General features: G+C 38.5%; 1 pseudogene; it reads left to right on the forward strand.

The window, feature by feature from the left end:
• The window catches only part of LOC123806726, a 78620-nt pseudogene extending 64275 nt beyond the window's left edge, over window positions 1-14345 (forward strand).
• The last annotated feature ends 6589 nt before the right edge of the window (window positions 14346-20934 follow it).

Consider the following 20934-nt stretch of genomic DNA (forward strand, 5'->3'; position numbering starts at 1 on the left):
GAAATGATAAAAAAAGGTGTCAACATGGATAGTTACCAATGGACACAGGCAATTCTTAAAATAATTCTATAAAAGATGCTTGGAAAGATCTCAAGTCCTCTTGAACCAGCAAGGCATGCCATATTCTTTGTCCCTTCTTCCTCCTTCACCTTTGCAAATTCTAATGATGTTGTGTTTTATGTAGTACTATGACTGTATGTTGTTCTTTTTAGGATCTAAGTTTCTTAAACAGTCAGGTCCCACCTGTTATCCTTTCTTCTCTTTTTCCCACCTAAAAATTTACATTTTCAGTCCAAACTAAGTTGAAACATTTAAGAAGGAGCCAAGCTCACTTCTATTCTTACAAAAAAATATATAAGAATCCTTTCCACACACTGGAAGTCTTGCTTTATTCCTTGAGGCATATTCTTATTCTATGTTCCCATCTTTGCTTTGAAGACTTGTTCTTCCAATATTTTCCATCTATATGTAACCTGTGTGTATAACATTGCAAATATAGCCACAATTGTTTGCAAATGCCCCTATCAAGGAATGGAGTCTATTTCTCCACCCTTTGAATCAGGCTGGCCTTCTGACTTGTGTTGGCCACTAGAATGTAGCAGAAGTATTATATGTTGAGTTTCCATCCTAGAACCAAAGATATTTTGTGCATTTTTGTTCTTGCTGTTGAATCTGCCATCATGTGAACAAGCTCAGTTAAATGTGCTGGAAGACAGAAGGCCATGTAGAAAGAGGTCAAAGCCCTCCCAACTATTCCAACTAAGTCATCATAAAGACTTGTGACAACTTACCAAATCATCGTAGATGTATGAGCAAGCCCAGATAATATAGCTGACTTCCATCCAGACCAGAAGAACAACCCAACAGAACCCAGCCCCATAGTTAATGTATAGAATTGTGAGCTAGATAAATGCTGCTGACAGCTTAGAAGCAAAGACACAGCAGTAGCAACAGATACCTCCTGAGCCCAGATGTTGATTTCTAATATAAATATTCAATTAAAGAAATTGAGGATCCTTAGAGAAATGGCTGATTCTAGGACTAGGGCAAGGAATACCCAAGATGAACTAGAGCGTAATTAAAAGTTAAGAAATGCTAAAAAAATCCCCACAATGATGTGGGTATATTGAATAGATATAAGAACCAACTGAATGAGCTCCCAAGGGCCAAAGCTATAATGTAGCATTATAGGAATAATGCTACATATGTAGGAATAATGCTACATATGTAGGAATATATGTAGGAATAATGTAGCATTAGAGTATAACCCAAAATACAAAATAAATATCCATGATTGTATATTGATATAGATGACTGACTGACTGAATGACTGACTGAATGAATAAATAAGTAAATAAAGTAAAGTAGATAAATCTCCCATAGAAGAATTCCAAGTAGATTATGTAGACACCCCAGCTTATGTGTGACCCTGTGGGCAATAGTAATGAATATGCCCACAAGAGTTTCATTTTCCAGATATTTCCTAAACTACAAACTTCATTGACATATCCTCCAGAACATGTCATAAATCTGTCCACATCTTTTCATCTTCATGACTAGTAGCTAGTACAAGCCACCTGGACTCTCAATTCACCTGGACAACTGTATAGCCTCCTGATAAGCTCACTGGCTTCCACTCTTAAACCACCACAATACATTGCCCACAATAGCCAGAGGTCATTTTCAGACTGTATAAAATGAATAAACTAAACAATAAAATTCTGCTTTCATTTTTAGAATAAAATCCAAACTTCATGACTTACACCCTGTATACTGATCTTACAACATCCTATTTCATTCTCCTTGTCTTCTGTCATCTCCACTCTGTCCTTCTGTCATCTTTGACACACAAAGCTCCTTCCCACTAAGAGCCTCGGCATACCTGCTTTTTCTGACTACAATACTCTCTTTCTTAGCTCTCTGCATGGTTGACTTCTCCTGTCATAATCTTAAAGGCCCTCCTTGAGCACATAACACAAAATAACAGCTAAGTCACTGTGCATCATGAACCATTATTTTACTTTCTTGTCCCTGTGACAGTCTTAGATTGGTGGTGTCTTCAGCAGAGTAACTGATCCTCCATGAGGTCATTCAGAAACCCGTTGATGGTTGTGGTGCCATCTTAAACACATGACTTCTAAAGTCACCCTGGGAGGCCACACACATTCTAATCATCCCAAAAGAGGACAAAGCATGGAGGAGTACATGGGAGAGGTTTTCATACACTAGACCTGGAAATAGCAGACCTCACTTATATTCTACCAGAAAAAAAAAACTGACTCACATGTAACTACAAAGGAAGGTGGAAAATAAAATCTAGCTCTGTGCCCAAAGAAGAGGGTCTTATTTTCTATGAACAGCTGGTAGTCTCTGCTCCATGAAAAGCAGATCTAGGTACTTCATATATACTTTGGATAACTTAGAAGAAAAATGAGACATTTGGATAATATCTCAATTTAGTAGGGAAATGCTAGCTCCTGAAACCCCAAATATCCCACATTTTTAGCACCATAAAAATCTATTTATTACTCCAAGTTAGAAGGCACCTTTCTCCTATCTTGAGATCTACCATTCCCTAGGGCTTCAGAATCTTCTCTATCTATCCATGGATGGGAACAAGCACAAAGAAACCACACCTACTTCTTAAAAGTCCCAACCCAGAAATCATACATCACTTCCACTTATATTCTACTGATGAAAACTAGTCACATTGCTACATGTAGACATAAGGGAAGCTGGAATGTAGTCTCCACCTTCCACTCCATGCTAGGGAAGGGGAACATAAATTTTATTGGACCAATAGCCTTTTCTACCACAGTTAGTCTTACCAAAACAAGGCCCACCCATTTATTTCCAACTTAGAACATGCTACTGAAACATTAACAAAAATAAGCTATTTTGAACACAGTATTATCTTACTTCCTGTTATATTTGCATAGCATCAGATTTTCTTTGAGATACAGGATGTACATGTAAATATGCCACTTGTTTGCTTAAATTCCTTTAAGGAAACCCATTACTATTAGAATAAGTGCAAACTCTTTACCATGACTAAATGTCCTATGAATTTTATCTACCTATGACCTCCCCAACCTTCTCTCTTATATCCTCTCCTTGGTTCTCTTGGCTCTCACCACTCTAAACCCCTTTTTAGTTCTTTAAATGCTCCATTCCCCCTACCAGGACTTCTCACAGATATTCTAGAATGGTTTCTCCCTAACTCTCTTCATAGCTGACCTATTCTCTCCCTTAGTGCTGAAGCTCACTTGTCACCTCTTCAGAAAAGTCTTCACTGGCCAGATTTCTAGTGGGGCTTCCCAAATCTCTCTTCTTTCCATTACTCTTGTCACTTTATCATAGCAACTGTTTCAATCTGAAACAATGTTGCACAATGGTTTGCTTGTCTGCTATCAGTCTCCCTACTATAATACAGTTTCCATGAAGGCAGGGACCACATCATTCTTACCACTCTAACCCTGCTTTATGTGGTGCTTAGTACATAGTTAGAAATTAATAAATATTTGGAGAATGAATGAATGGACCCAGTCAAATCCAACCATACACCTTAAATGAATTAATTCATTATTACTGCTGAAAAAAATTTGAGAACATTACCTTCTGGCAGGAGCTCAGTAGTGTTGGGAAGCACCCTGCCTGATATCAGAAGCTGTAACCCCTGCCAAAGCTATGGCTAAGGGAATGACCTTGGACCATAAGCCACCAAGGAGACAAAAGCTTATCTCCCTAGCAGGAGCTCCACTTCTGCTCCTTTTACTTCACCCTGCCTGGCCCCCAATGCTTGGTCAGTTAGCCAATGATGGGTAAGATTCCCCAAGGGGGGAACGACTTAAGACAGGCACGATCACGTGGGAGGCCCCCAAGGAAGGACTTGGGGGGCTAAAGCAAAAGGGGCTGATGGACCCTGAGTCTTCATTGTCTTTGAGAAAATCTCCTAATCTCTTGGCTGCCTTATTTCCCTTGCTCCACCTAAGCCTGAAACAATGACAGAGGGTGGTACAGCCCTGTGCTGGAAAGGGTGGGTTCCTCAGGCAATCAGGCCTAAGAAAGAATATGTAAAATACTGTGAAAACTGCTTTGTTTAGAATGCTCTCAATGAAATGATAAGGGTCCAAGCAAGAAGTAAGTTTGTTCCTCAAAGTTTTATTGCTCTTTAGCTATCTGACCCTGACTCAAAATAGGCCCTCAGACTTCTTTGTTATCTATTGTTTGATCCTTACCTCCTGGCAATGATTAATGAGCTTTACCTGAATTCCTGTGTAAACGAACCCAATAAAAGCCTGCTTGGGCAGGAGAATGGGGCACTTTCCCCTAAGGAGGGTGGCTGGGGTGCTCTCCACTAGAGAGAGTAGCTGTTCCATTCTTATTCTCCCACAGAACCTGGTTGTCCTGTGTATGTTTTTCTCGTGTTTTGATGAGCCATCCGCAGCATTTCATGGTCACCGCAGGCCAGTGGTCATGTCACAGTACTACCATCTATATCAAGGAAGACAAAACAAAAGCCAAGCCACTACACACTGACACATCCCTGGCCCTGGATTACAAGTAATCAAAGACAATGCATTGACCCACTATGACTTTCTAAAATAAATTGTCAATGAGTCACCCACAGTGTACAAGATACCAAGGAAACCTTTTAGGGATGAGAGAAGTAGTGATGGGGTGGGGAAACAAGAAAATATGAGCATTCACCTCTCCACAGCTGTTTGAAACCAATGAGTTCTTCTGCCAACTGAATTTAATCTTTGGGCAGGCTTGAATAACTTGCTCCATAAAAAAAAATCAAAGGATGCCTTTCCTGGGGACAGAAAGATGTAAATACAGGGCTCTGGCAGGGAAGAGGGAGAAAAGGAGGTTGATAAACAGGGACAAAAAAATTTTGGCAGTCAAAAAAAGGTGCTGTATATTAGCTACTGCAATCTGAAATGGCCCAGTGGAGATTAGCGTAACATCTGCCTTGCTCATTTCCTGCATGTCTACATATTCATGCCCAGCTTTTGGAATTCTCTGGAGGCACTTGAGTATATAGAAAGATGAGTTCCAATGAGCTGCAGCCTCCTGCTTTGCTGAAGGGTTACAAAAAGAAATCTGGCTTCCCTGATTCAACTTCAGCCTCAAACATTTTTGAGCCTTTACTAACCCATGCATATTTTAGGTGCATGTGGGAGAAGAAATAAAGATCAATCAAATACTCCCATAAGTTGGATAAATGTACACAAACTGTCTTAAGGCTACATGTTAGAGAAAGGTCCCTGAATTCAGAAGAACTTGGGTTTCAAATCCTGGCTCCACCTCTTATAGCTATGTGGGGAAGTCACTTGCCTGCACTGAGCTCAGTGTCTTGATCTATAAAATAAGCAGATACATGTTGTGAGGATCAACTAATATCTGTGAAATATCAAACATGCAATAAGTATTCAATTAATGATATTGTTTATTATTTAGAATGATCCAAGCATCCATCAAACTCTTTCATAGCAAGTTGAGGGTTTGCCTAAATTATCAGCTCAGCCTTTAACCTTGGCTTTAGTCAACAAGCCACATGTTCTTGTCATTGAACAATATACTAAGTCCAATAAACCACTTCCACATGTTCAAGTTTCTGGTTATACTGTTCCTTGGGTCTCATCCATCCTACATCTTTCCTTTTAAAAGTTAATGTTTCAGTCAAGCTTTGCTGGGTATTCTTCCAGTCATATCTGTTCTCTTTTTCCTCCATACCCATTTCTCCATTTATTCTTGCTCTCCATAAGCAATTATTGAGGACCCGATAGATGCCTAGAAAAGAAAGATGAGTAAGACACAGCCACCATTTTCACAATCTAGTGAGAAAGATGGTTAATTGGACAGATGGTTACATCCAAGCATGATAACGAGCAATAAAGTGTACACATGGCACTTGGGAGCCCGTGGGAGAGACTGTCCTCCAACAGCAGTTGCTTATAACCTCTGGTTCATAGTCACTTTGATTTTCTTTGCCTCATAGTTATTGCTAATGTAATCACCTTTCTGTTATACTTGAAATTCTTGAGGCCAGATGTTGTCTTTGTATTCCTTTGTCTTGCACTATACATTTGTTACAAATAGTAGGTGTCCAATAAGTGTGGTCTAAATGTTTTATTACTATGTGGATGAACTAAAGAATCAGCAATGGGCACTTGCAAATGTCTTGGTTTGTCTTGAAATATTCATAGTCTGTGAAAGGCAATATGTAGTACATAAGAACTGGGGTATTAAAGCCACATAACCTGAGTTGAAATGCCTATACCAGTCTTTCAATAACTGCTTACATTAGCAAAGTCCCAATCAGGCTGTCCCGATTTCTTCATCTGTCAAATGGAAGTGATAACAATAATGTCTACCACATTAGATTGCTATAAGGACTAAATAAGTAAATCTACTATTTAAAAGTACTTAAAACATGCCTTAATTGTAGCTTCTAACAAATATTAGCTATTATCTCTTTCTAAACATACTTAAAGGCCTCCGTTCCTGTAGAACATTAACTACCTCAGACAGATCAAAAATTCAAATTTCAAGGATAAAACATTTTCAGTTTTGATCTTTGATACTTCTTCCAAGTCTAGTGGCAATGCCAGTCTATTACAAACCCAGAAACTGCTGACTTAAAACTTTTACAGGGCATATCTTTACCTTTTCTGACCACACTAAAAAATATAATGCCATCTTGGAAAAGTTCAATTTGAAATCACCACCTCTATCCATTGACTAATAAAAGCCTCAATAGAAATAATAAATGAGGACATCTGGTCAAGATGGAGGCACGGGTAAACATGTCTTGCCTCTAGGCATGACTACAGCAAAAAACAAATATCACCCAGAATTTTCAGAAAATAGAGTTGTGTAAAAGTCTGACAACCAAAAGTTTAAAGAAGTCACTTTCATACACACAGGTAGAAGGGGAAGAGATACAGACAGGCACATAGGGACATGGAGAAGCAGGGAAAGACACAGAGAAATGCGGAGAAGTACAGAGATACAGTGTGGCACAGAGAGGAAAAAAGAGGGGAATGGGTGGTTCCCTTTCCATATGTAGTAGATTAAAATTGAGAGTTATACTTTGGAAGCAAGGGATCCCGGCCCCAGACCAGACCACCCAGCCCAGGGTTCCAGCATCAGGAAGATAAGTCCTTATACCTTCTGTTTATAAAAACCTGTCGGGGGTGGGAAAGCAGAAGAAACTGTGGGATTCTCAAGACACTACTCTTAAAGGCTTTGCAATGCACTTAAGGCTCACACAGACCAACCCTCTGGTATATAGCACCAGGGCAACAGTTATAAGGGCACCAGTGGCATATTGGGAGAATGTGAATTGACTGGCAAAAGGGTGAGTGCTGGGAGACAGCTTCTGCCTGAGCAAAACTCCAGAGGCCAGGCAGTGATATTGTCCCCATTCTGAGCCCTCCCCCTCACAGAGCAACAGAGCAGTGACACAGGTTGTTTTTCCCTGGCAATTACCTAAGGCTCCACCTCATCCAACTTACCAGTGTGCTTTTCTACAATAGGCCCCCTCCTAAGACAGGGAGTCTACTACATAGGAGAACAAAAGCAAAAACAGGGAGGCTGACAGAATGAGGAGACAAAGAAATATGGCTCAAATGAAAGAAAAGAACAAAACTTCAGAAAAATAACTAAACAAAATGGAGATGTACAACTTGTCATACACAGAGTTCAAAACATTGATTATCAGATGCTCCAGGAACTCATTGGATACTTCAACATAAAAAAGACCCAGGCAGAAATGAAGGTTGCATTAAGTGAAATAAAGAAAAATCTACAGTGAACCAAAAATGAAAAGGATGGAGCCAAGAATCAAATCAACAATATGGAACACAAGGAAATAAAGAGCATTCAATCAGAAGAGCTGGAAGAAAAAAATTAAAAAAAAAAAACAACAAAAAGAATAGGCTTAGGAAACTCTGGGACATCTTCAAATGTACCAACATCTGAGGGTGTCAGAAAGAGAAGAGGAAAGTCAAGAAATTGAAAACTTATTTAAAAAAATAATGAAAGAAAACTTCCTTAATTTAGTGAAGGAAATAGACATACCAGTTCAGGAAGCACAGAAAGTCCCAAACAAGTTGTACCCAAGGAAAACCACAGCAAGACACATCATAAATAAAATAACAAAGGTTAAAGATAAAGAGAGGATCTTAAAAGCAGCCAGAGTAAAGCAGATAGTTGCCTTCAAACAGTTCCTATAAGACTCTCAATTGATTTCTCAAAAGAAACTTTGCAGACTAGAAGGGACTGGCAAGAAGTATTCAAAGTAATGAAAAGCAAGGACCTACAACCTAGATTACTCTATCCAGCAAAGCTTTTATTTAGAATTGAAGGGCAGATAAAGTGCTTCCTAACAAGGTAAAGTTAGAGTTCATCATCACCAGGCCATTATTATATAAAATTCTAAAGAGAATTATATAATAAAAAGAAGATCAAAATGACGAACATTAAAATGGCAATAAATTCATAACTATCAGTAATTGAATCCAAATAACAAACTAAGCAAACAAGCAGAACAGAGACAGATTTGTAGATAAGGAGATCATCTGGAGGGTTATCAGTTGGGAGGGGATGGAGGAAAGTGAGGGGAAATATGCAGGAATTAAGAAGCACCAATTGGTAGGTACAAAATAGATATTATCTATGTTAGGAGGATGTTAAGAACAGTATAAGTAATGTAGTAGCCAAAGAACTTATATGCATGACCAATGGACATGAACTGAAAGGGGGGATTGTTGGAGGGCATGGTGGTTCCTACCAGGTGGAGGGGGGCAAATGGGGAAAAGTTAGGACATCTGTAATAGCATAATTAATAAAATATATTTTAAATAATAATAATAATTGTTATTTACTATATTCCTATTACATGTCATATAATTTATTATTTTCAATTTTTAGAACAATATGCAAGGAAGACACTGTTATGTCCATTTTAGACATGATAAAATGAAGGCTAGGGAGGTCAAGTTCTTCACCTAGAGCTGCTACTGTTACAAGTAGTTTGATACATCCTCACTCTATCTCACCCCAGTCCTTTCACACTTTATATTATACCTCTAACTAGATTTAGTTTAGTCTTGGCTTCACTATCCTCCATCTGTTTATTCAGCACCACTGAGAAAGACAAAATTTCCAGACAGAAACAGAAATGGTGGAATTTAAACTTGATCATTAAAAATACTTTGCCTATAATTTCAACAATTTAGTGTTATTCAAGGTGGAGAGAAAGTTCCATGCCTACTGATGCCATTAACATCTTCCAGACAGTTCTATAGCAAGGTCAATTAACATGGCTGCTGAACTGATTTTCTGAGATTATAAGCATGGATGTTTCAGGATCTCTGTTTGCCAGTTTCAATATTTAATAGCCATTAAATCTAGTTTATCCTTTTTCACATATTCAAATTATCTTTGCATTTTAAACCCATTAGGTTTTATTCTGTCCACTACAAATTTAGAGAACGGTTGGTCATTGCCATCTTTATAATGACAATTCATATGGTCTAAGGCAGCACTGTCCAAGAGAATGTAATGTGAGCCACATATATAATTTTAAATTAACTATTAGACACACACTTTTAAAGTGTAAAATGGGACTAATGAAATTAATTTTAGTAATGTACAAATTTCCTGTGACTCCTACAATAAACCACCACAAACTTGATGAGTTAAAAGAAAACATTTTTTTTTGAGGTCCTGGTGCCCAAAAGTCCAAGGTCAGTATCACTGGGATGATATCAAGGTATAAGTAGAGCACTTTCCAGCCCTAGAGGCTCTAAGAGAGATCCATTTCTTTCCCCTTCCAGCTCCTGGTGGCTGCTGGCATTCCTTGGCTTATAGCTACATCACTGAAATTTCTGTCTCCATCTTCCCACTGCCTTATACTTTGTATGTCTAACTACCTGTATCTCCCTCTTAAAAGCACATACATGATTACATTTAGGACCCATCCTATAACCCACAATAATCTCCCCAACTCAAGATTCTTAACCACATCTACAAAGATTCTTTTTTCAGGTAAGGTAATATTTACAGGTTCCAAGAATTAGGGTTCAGTTTAGGGGGGCATTAATCAACCTATTATAAATAATATACAATGTCTGTCCAGAAAAATTCCAAGCATTGTTAATATAGTGAGAATGATTTGTGCAACATCCACGTAACCAGGAAGCCAAACAGAGTAGGTCAGAATGTGCATGTGTGAACAATGACAACTTTACTGTACTAGTCAGTAGAGCCAGTAGATGCCTTTGACTGAGCATGTGTACTCTGTGGCCATCACATTCCAAATGACTGAGGGAGTAGAGCCATGAATCTGCATCATATTTTGTATTAAGCTTGAACATTCCTCCACAGAAATTATTCAAGTGATTCAGAAGGCCACAGTTTTGGGCAACTGATGATTGGCAGCTTCATCACAATAATCTGTCCACTCAGGCTTCATATCTCAAGCAACTTTTTGGCAAAACATCAAATCACCCAGGTGACTCAGCCCCACTACAGCTCAGATATGGTGCCCTGTGACTTCTGGCTTCACTCAAAACTAAAATCACCTTTGAAAGGGAAGAGAATTCAGACAGTTGCTTAAATTCAGGAAAATACAAGGGGGCAATTAAAGGTGATTGGGAGAACTGTGTGAGGTCCCAAGGTGCCTAATTTAATGGGGAGTGAAGCATCATTGTTCTGTGTACAATGTTTCTTGTATCTTGCATCGTTTTCAATTAATGTCTTGATTTTTCATATTACATGGCTGGATACTCTCAGGACAGGCCTTGTATTTTATTTCCCAATATATCTAAAATATTAACATTGCAATGTGAATTCAACATTTTATCTAGTCTTCTGATTCTGGTTTGCTTTTTAAAATACTTATAATAATACATCTCAATTAGAATCAGCAACATTGAAAATGTTCAGTAAACACTTATGGTTATAGTACTAAACAGTGTAGTGAGGAATGCTTTAATTTTCTCATTAAACAATTTTCTCTTCTTGCTCAGAAGTAAGGATGCTTCTGCAATAAAGATGTGGTCATTCAATTTTTTTCTTCTTATCACAATGAGTATAATTTCAACCCTTCTACCTCATAGGATTTCTATCAAGAGTAAATCACAAAAACTCTTGGGAAAATGTAAATCACTATATAGCCCTTTAAAAGTCATATAGGGGGATCCAAGATGGCAGCAGAGTAGATGCAAGCTACTCTCTCTCCTCCCAGGACCAAACAGGAATTACAACTAAACTACAGAAAAATCCTCCTGAATAATGAACTGAACACTAGCTGGAGAAAAGCCTTATAACCAAGGACTTACGGAAGAAACCATATCACCACAATGAAACTGGTAGGAAGTATGGAGGCACAAAAGGGCTGGCTGGTCCCATGTGTGGCAGCTGAATTTCTGGAGGGATATTTCAGTGGCTGGGGTGGTTTTCCCTGAGAAGTGTTGGGTCTACACCCCAAACTTGGCTCCCTATCCTAGAGCACCAGAACTGAGAAAGGAACCCAAATGACATCTGGCTGTGAAGAGCAGCGGGGCTTCTCTTTACCATGAAGAGATAGCTAGAGTTGTAGAGAGCCATTTAAATGGTCAACAAACAAAATTTCATCTATATCCGCTTTTCTTGGGCTCCAGCAGAGGCCAGCCATAATAGACTAGAGCCGTGTGAGGAGAACCTGGGTTTGGTGACTTTGGGAAGAAAGTTGAAGGGTCAGCCACCAGGATCCCTGTGCTCAGTCATTTCCCATACTGCAAAATTCATCTTTCTCAGAAGAGCACTCCTCTCCAGGTGGCATCAGCCTGAGGGAAAGCAATAACCCTACCAGAAGGAATCCCCCATTCACCAACCTGTGGAGCTTGAGCCTGGCTGCTGAGGACTACAACTGGAGACACTTTTGCTGATTAAGCCTGCCAGAAAGCCTGCAGGAATAGGTGGATATCTAAGAGCATGAAGACTATAAATGGCAAAACTAAAGACAAGGAAAGAACCTTAAAAGCTGCAAAAGAAAAGCAGTCAGTTACCTATAAGGGAGCTCCCATTACACTGTCATCTGACTTCTAAACAGAAACATTTCAGACCAGAAGAGATTGGCATGAAATATTCCATGTGATGAAAAGCAAGGACCTACAACCAAGATTACTTTACCCAGCAAGGCTATCATTAATATTGAAAGAAAACTAAAGAGCTTCCCAGATGAGAAAAGGCTAAAAGAGGTTGTTACCACCAAACCAGCATTGCAACAAATGTTAAAAAGCCTGCTTTAAAAAAGAAGGGGAAAATGAGGAAAAAGTGTTAAAAATAAAATTGCAATAAATATATCTATCAATAATCATTTTAAATATAAATGACTTAAATGTTCCAATAAAAAATATAAGGTAGCTGAATGGGTAAGCATACAAGATCAACGTATATGTTGTCTCCACCTCACCTCTGAACAAAATATACACACAGACTAAAAGTAAAAGGATGGGAAAAGATATTTTATGCAAATGGAAAGGGGAAAAATCTGGGGTAGTAATGCTTATATCTGATAAAATAGACTGTAAAGGCAAGGCTATAGAAACAAAGGACACTACATAATGATAAAGGAAACAATCCAGCAGGAACATATAACCTTAGTAGACATTTGTGCACTTAACACAGGAGTACCTAAATATGTAAATCAAATCTTCATGGACATAAATGGATAGATCAAAAGAAATACAGTCATAGTAGGGGATTTTAACACCCTATTGACATCAATGGATAGATCTTTTAGACAGAAAACCAATAAGGAAACAGCAGCCTTAAACAACACACCAGATCAAATGGATTTAATTGTTATCATCAGAACTTCACCCCAAAGCAGGAGAATATACATTCTTTTCAAGCGCTCATAGAACATTTTCTAGTATAGAGCATGTTATAGGACACAAAAAAGAGTCTCATGAATTTAGGAAGATTGAAATCATACCAAGCATCGTCTCTGACCATAATACTATGAAGCTAAAAATCAAGCACAAGGAAAAACTGACAAATACTCCAAAACATGGAAGTTAAATAACATGTTATTAAACAATGAATGGGTCAACAAAGAGCCTGAGGAAGAAATGAAAAGATACCTTGAAACAAATAAAAATGAGAACACAACAATTCAAAATCTGTGGAACAGAGCAAAAGCAGTCCTAAGAGGGAAATTCATAGTAGTACTGGCATATCTCCAGAAACAAGAAAAAGCTCAAATAAACAATCTAACTTTACACTTACAGGAATCTGAAAGAGAATTACAAACAAAGCTCAAAGTACATAGAATAAAGGAAATAATAAAAATCAGAGCAGAATAGAATCTAAAAAACAATACACAAAATCAATAAAGCCAAGAGTTGTGTTTTTTGAAGAAGATTGACAAACCAGACATCTGTGTCTCATATCTTCCAGTACAGTGATTCCCTGGCGCATAGCCCCAGAAACACCTTGACCTCCTCAGTCTCCCTAACCTCCAGGAGCTCCACATCAGAGTGGTCCGGGACTAGAAAACCAGGCTCAAGCAATAGTGCTGTTAGAGTGCTGCACTGCCACCCACCCATGTTGTGCATGGTCTTGGAGGCACTGCAGGCAGGGGAGTGGTATGGGGTGGGGCACCTCTGTGGTGTCCATCAGTGTTTATATCCTGTAGAAGTACCCTACAGTAGACATCATCCAACTCAAGTCCCTGCTGAAACGGGACCTAAACACTGGCATGCAACACGGCCTCCTCCTCAGCCCCATTATCTCCAAAACCAAGGGGGCCACTGGCAGCTTCAAATCAGTTCCCAAGCACATACAAAAAAAATCAATCCCAGGAAGATGTCCACCATGTTGGCCTCCAGGAGACCTGCTGAGGCCAAGGAGGAGGCCTTCAAGAAAAATGGCCAGACCAAGGATGGCAAGGCAAGAATGGACAAGGCCAGGAAGGTCCCCCAAAAGCCAGACAAAGCTACAAAGGCCCCTCCTGGTGCCACTGGGCCCTATGGGAAGTGAAAGTTTAAAGGCAGAAAGAACAACCTAGCAGATGGCAAGGCCCACAGGAAAACCAAAGTTAGGACTCAGAGTTCAAAACCCATGGTCACCAAGGGCAAGAATGGTGCAGTTTTCCCAGCCAAAAAGAAGACTGGGAACATGGTCCCTAAAGAGGCTGCTATCCAGGGGGCTGGGCAAAGGTCGAAAGCCAAAGCTGCTACTGCTCCTAAGGACAGTGTGTCCAAGACCATACCTGCACCACTGGCCAGAAAGACAGAGGTCAGCAAGGGCCCAGGAGGCCTGGCATGTCTGCCAAGGCCTTGTAATCCAATGGGACCAGTAAGAAGACAGAAACCAAGAGCTAGAGGCAGTGGAGAGAGAGACTTAAGATTCTGCTGGAATTTTTATTTGCCCCAAAACCATTACTCTATTTATCTCACTTTAACCTATTAATTAATAATGACTATTTTTTCTCACACATAAATAAATTAAATAAATAAATAAATAACCCAAATAAATAAGATCAGAAATAAACAGGAGAGATAACAACTGACACCAAAGAAATATGAAGGATTGTAAGAAAATATTACAAACACTTATATGGCCAACAATTGGACAATCTGAGTGAAATGGATAAATTCTTAGAAACATACAATCTTCCAAAACTAAACCAGGAAAATCACAGAATCTGAATAGACAGATCAAACCTAGTGAATTTAAAGCACTAAACAAACAAACAAACAAAAAACCCTGCCAACCAAAAAAGTCCTGGACAAGATGGCTTTATAGGTGAGTTTTATCAAACACTCCCAGAACACTAACCCCTCTCCTTATCAGACTATTTTTAAAAATTCAAAAGGAAGGAAGACACCCAAGTTGATTTTATAAGATCAGTGTTACCCTATTCCAAAACAAGATAAAGACACTATGAAAAAATAAAATTTATAGTCCAATATTCCTGATGAAAATAGATGCTAAAATACCGAACAAATTTGAATACAAATTTGAATGCAAAATGAATACAGCAATGCTTCAGAAAGATCATATACCATAATCAAGTGGGATTTATTCTTGGGATGTAAGGTTGGCACAACATTCACAAATCATTAAATGTGATACATCATATAAATAAAATGAAGAATAAGAACCACACGTCCTATCAATGATGCAGAAAAAAACAGTTAATAAAATTCAGCATTCATTTATGATCAAAACTCTCAGCAAAGTGGGAATAGTGGGAACATACCTAAATATAACAAGATCATGAACAAAACAGGGATGTCTGCTTTTATCTCTCTTATTCTACATAATACTGGAAGTGCTAGACATAGCAATCAGAAAAGAATAAATGAGAGGCATCCAAATTAAAAAAGAAGAAATAAAAGGCATCCAAATTGTCATCTGTCTTTATTAGAGATGACATGAAACAGTACATGATATGAAACAGTACATAGAGAACACTAAAGATTCCAAAAAAGTATTAGAACTGATCAATGATTTAGTAAAGTAGCAAGATCCAAAATAAATATCAAGAAATCAGTTGCATTTTTATATACTGGTAATGAAATGAGAGAAAGGGAAATTAAGAAAACAATCCCATTCACAATTGCCTCAAAAAGAATAAATACCTATGAATAAATCGAACCAAGGATGTAAAAGACCTGTACTTAGAATATTATAAGAGACTGAAGACAGAAATTGAAGAAGATGCAAGGAGGTGGAAGGACATATCATGTTCATGGATAGGAAGGATTAACATCATTAAAATGTCCATATTACCCAAAGCAAACTATAGATTCAGTGAAATTCCTATCAGCATACTAATGATTGTTGCACAGATCTAGAACAAATATTTCAAAAAACTACAAAAGACCCTGACTAATAACAGCAATCTTGAAAAGGAAGAATCATGCTACCTAATATCAAACTATACTATAAGGCCATAGTCATCAAAACAGCATGATACTGTCATACAGACACATACGTCAATGGAACAGAACAGAGAGTCCAAAATAAACCCATGTCTTTATAATTGAGTAATATCTGAAAGAGGAAAAAAGCACATAGAGTGGACTAAAGATAATTTATTCAATAAATTGTGTTGGGAAAGTTGAACAGATATGTACAGAAAAAATGAAACTAGGACACTTTCTTATGCCACACACAAGAATAAATTCAAAATGGATCAAAGACTTAAATATTAGACCAGAAACCATAAAAATCCTAGAAGAAAACATTGGCTGTAAATCTCAGACATGGCTGGTAGCAATATTTTATCTCATTATATCTCCTCAGGCAAGGAAACAAAAGAGAAAATAAACAAATGGGACTACATCAAAATAAAAACATTTTGTACAACAAAGGAAATAATCAACAAAATAAAAAGACAGCTCACAGAATGAAGGACATATTCCCCAGTGATTTCTCATCTGATAAGGGGTTAATATCCAAAATTTATAAGGAACGTATACTAGTCAACACACACAAAAATAATCAAATGAAAAAACGGGCAAAATACCTGAACAGACACTTCTCCAAAGAGGACATACAAGTGGCCAATAGAAATATAAAAATATGCTCACCATTACTAATCATCAGAAAGATGGAAATTAAAACCACAATGAGATATCACCTCACACCTGTCAGAATGGCTATCATCATTAAATCAATAAACAACAAGTGCTGGTGAGGATGTGGAGAAAGGGGAACACTTTTGTATTGTTGGTGGAATGCAGATTGGTGTAACAGCTGTGGAAAGCAGTATGGAATTATCTCAAAAATTAAAAATAGAACTTCTTTATGACCCAAGAATTCCACTTCTGGGAATTTATCTGAAGAAATACAGAACACTAATTCAAAGAACATAAGCACCTCATATGTTCATTGCACTTGGCCATTTCAAAATTGCTAAGATTTGGAAGCAGCCTGAGTACCCATCAGTTGATGAGTAGATAAAACAACTATGGTATATTTAGGCCAGGGGTGTCAAACTCATTTTTGCTGAGGGCCACATCAGCCTTGTCGTTGCTTTAAAAGGGCCAAAATAATTTTAGGACTGTATAAATCTAACTACTCCTTAACTGTTAAGGAGTTGAAATTTCATTTGGCCCTTTGAAGGCAAACTTGAGGCTGAAGTGGCCCCCAGGGAAAATGAGTTTAACAACCCTGATTTATACAAAGGAACACTATTCAACCATAAGAAAGACAACTTCCAGCCAAGATGGAGGCATAGCTAGGCAAGCTGTGCCTCCTCGCATAGCTAAAAAAAGGGACAAAAACAAATTAAAAAAAAAAAACCAGAACTGAAAGAAAATTGAATGTATGGAGTCTGACAACCAAGGAGTTAAAGAAGAAACATTCATTCAGACTAGTAGGAGGGGCAGAGATGGGCAGCCAGGCAGAGATGACTCGTGACAAGGCAGCTGGAGGACAGGGGCAGGTGGCAGATAGCAGAGCAGGTGGTCCCACATTTGTGAGCAGATAAACCAGGAGGAACAACTGGGGAGTGAGACAAACCATGCAACCCAGTGTTCCAGTGCAGGAAAAGAAATCCTTAAATCCTCTGATTGAAAAAACATGTGATGGTTGAGGCAGCAGGAGAAACTCCCACCCTGACAGGAGAGTTTGTTGGAGAGCCCACAGGTTCCTAGATTGTACATCAAACCACCCACCTGGGAATCAGCACCAGAAGGGCCCAATTTGCTTGTGGGTAGCAGAGGAAGTGACTGAAAGCTGGGTGAGAGCTGAACAAGTGGGATGGTTCCTTCTCAGATGCCTCCCTCATATACAGTGCCACAACAGGGTGGGGAAATACCTAAGGCCCCTCCCCTTACTATGGAACAGGTGTGTGAAAATAAAAAAAAAATGGCCCAAATGAAAGAACAGATCAAAGCTTTAGAAAAAAAAACAACTAAGTGATGAAGAGATAGCCAACCTATCAGATACAGAGTTCAAAACATTAGCAATCAGGATGTTCACAGAATTGGTTGAGTATGGTCACAAAATAAAGGGAAAAAAATGAAGACTATGCTAAGTGAAATAAAGGAAAATGTAGAGGGAACCAACAGTGAAGGGAAGGAAACTGGGACTCAGATCAACAATTTGGAACAGAAGGAAGAAATAAACAGTCAACCCAAACTGAATGAAGGAATAAGAATTCAGAAAAATGAGGAGAGGCTGAGGAATCTCTGGCACAACTTTAAATGTTCCAACATTTGAATCATAGGGGTGTCAGAAGAAGAAAATGAAGAAAGCAAGAAGAGCAAGAAACTGAAAACTTATTTTAAAACATAATGGAGAAAAACTTCGCTAATCTGGCAAAGGAATTAGACTTCCAGGTAGTTCAGAGAGTCCCAAAGAATTTGGACCCAAGGAAGCACACACCAGGACTCATCATTACATTACCCAAGATTAAAGATCAGGAGAGAATCTTAAAAGCAGCAAAAGAAAAGGAGACAGTTACTTATAAAAGAATTCCCATTAGACTCTCAGCTGATTTCTCAAAAGGAACCTTACAGACAAGAAGGGGCTGGAAAGTATTCCAAGTCATGAAGGGCAAGGATCTACATCCAAGATTACTCCATCCAGCAAAGCAATCATTTAGAATGGAAGGGCAGATAAAGTGCTTCCCAGATAAGGTCAAGTTAAAGGATTTCTTCATCACCAAGCCTTTATTATATGAAATGTTAAAGGGACTTATCTAAGAAAAAGAAGATTAAAAATATGAACAGTAAAATGACAACAAACTCACAACTATTAACAACTGAACATTTAAAAAAAAGCAAGTAAACAACTAGAACAGGAACAGAATCACAGAACTGGGAGATCACATGGAGGGTTATCAGCCAGGGAGTGGGAGTTTGGAGCAGGGGAGTGGGGGAGAGAGAGTGGAGAGAGGGGGAAAAAGGTACAGGGAATAAGTAGTATAAATGGTAGGTAGAAGATAGACAGGAGGAGGTTAAGAATAGTATAGGAAATGGAGAAGCCAAATAACTTATATGTATGACCAATGGACATGAACTAAATAGGGGGAATGAGGGTGGGAGGGGGTGTGCAGGGTTGAAAGGAATAAAGGGGGGAAATGGAACAACTGTAATAGCATAATCAATACAACATATTAAAAAGTAAAAATTAAATAAAACTGAAAAAAAAAGAATTTTACCCTTTGCAACAGCATGGATGAACCTGGAGAACATTATGCTAAGTGAAAGAAGTCAGTCAGAGAAAGAAAACTACCATGTCATTTCACTCATATGTGGAATCTAATGAACAAACTGAACTAACAAGCAAAATAGAGGCAGACCTGTAGGCAGCTCTGGGGGTACAGTGTTAAGAGTGGAGGAATGGAGCAAAAAAGAAAAAGGACTCATAAACATGGAAAATAGTGGTGATTGTGTGGAAGTGGAAGTGGGCATAAGGGGGATAAGTGGTAATGGAAAAAATACAAACAAACAAACAAAAAAAAAAAACAGAAAAAAGACCACCCTGATTTATTGCCAAAGACTTCTCCTCTGTACCTCATACACATTCATACTCATACACTGACATAACTGGGACCTATAAGAAAATAGCAAAATTAAAAGAGGGGGCCACTCTGCAGAAAAGAGCTGGGAGCTTGATCAGCCCAGCTGGTCATAGATTTAGCAATAAGAGAAAAATAGGATTTATGTTTAGAGACATGTCAAAAAGAAATGTACCCATTTGACATAGAAAATATTATTTCATTCATACATTCAAAAATTTACTATGTCCTTGGCACAATGCAGGTGCTAGGAATGTAATGCTTATTGATGAGGAAAAAAAAATAGATATAATCCTCGTCCCACCCTGGTTTGGTTAGAGTCTAGAGAGCAAGTAAAAATAAATTAAATGGGAAAACTGCAACTGTGATCTCTTCTACCAAGTAGCAGAACATGATTCTCTGAGAGAGAGTTTGACCTTGTCGGGTAGGTCAGAGAGGGTTTCCTTGAGGAAATGATGATTAAACCAAGATATGAAACATAAATAAGAATTAATTCAGTGAGGAAGAGACATTGCAGGAGGGAGAAACTCATTCACAAAGATTATTTTGTGGGAGGAATCATGATGGGATGAGAGACAAATGCTAGGATGTCTGGAGTGCAGAGAATGAGCAGAGGAGACTGGGTACAAAGTGAGATCAGAGAGGTAGGAGAGGACTCACATATGTGACCATGTAAGAGAGTTTTGTCTTTGTCCTAAGGTACGTGTTAATATTCTTACAGGTTTTGTGGTTTGAAAGGGTCATTCTACTTGAGTATTAAGAATAGATTGTTTTGGGGACAAGGATAGACGTACATTGGAGAGGGACAAGAATATATTCAGGTGGAATAATGATGGAGTTATTATAGAAGTCTAAGTAATAGATGGTGGTGTGGTGTACTTGCAAAATATGAAGTCAACCTTCAATCTGCTTTTCTTTTCATATACCATACCTAATCCTTAAAGAAGTTCTATTTGGCTGAATCAGAATGAATCCTTTTTAAAAGTACATTTAGTTGATTATGCTATTACAGTTGTCCCATTCATTTTTCTCCCCTTTAACCCCCTCCTTCAAACAACCCCCCTTAGTTAATGTCTATAGGTCATACATATAAGTTCTTTGGCTTCATTTCCTATACTATTCTTAACCTCCTCCTGTCTATTTTGTACCTACCAATTATGTTTCTTATTCCCTGATGTGGACCCAGGCTCATGGGGTCTGCCACATTGTGGATGGGGGAGAGACATTCACACGGACTACTGAGTCCTGTGGAGGAAAAGGGACAGCATGGCTTTTTCCTCAAGGGGAGCAAAAGCCTTGACCCTCGCCATGACAGGCCTTTATTGGGTTTCTTGGCACATTACGTGATGGTCCCCATTTACTATGCACAGGTTTGCTTTATGTGGTTACCTTTT

This window comes from Phyllostomus hastatus, unplaced genomic scaffold, assembly GCF_019186645.2.
Source record: "Phyllostomus hastatus isolate PE091 unplaced genomic scaffold, TTU_PhHast_1.1 phas_scaffold_39, whole genome shotgun sequence".
Taxonomy (NCBI): Eukaryota; Metazoa; Chordata; class Mammalia; order Chiroptera; family Phyllostomidae; genus Phyllostomus; species Phyllostomus hastatus.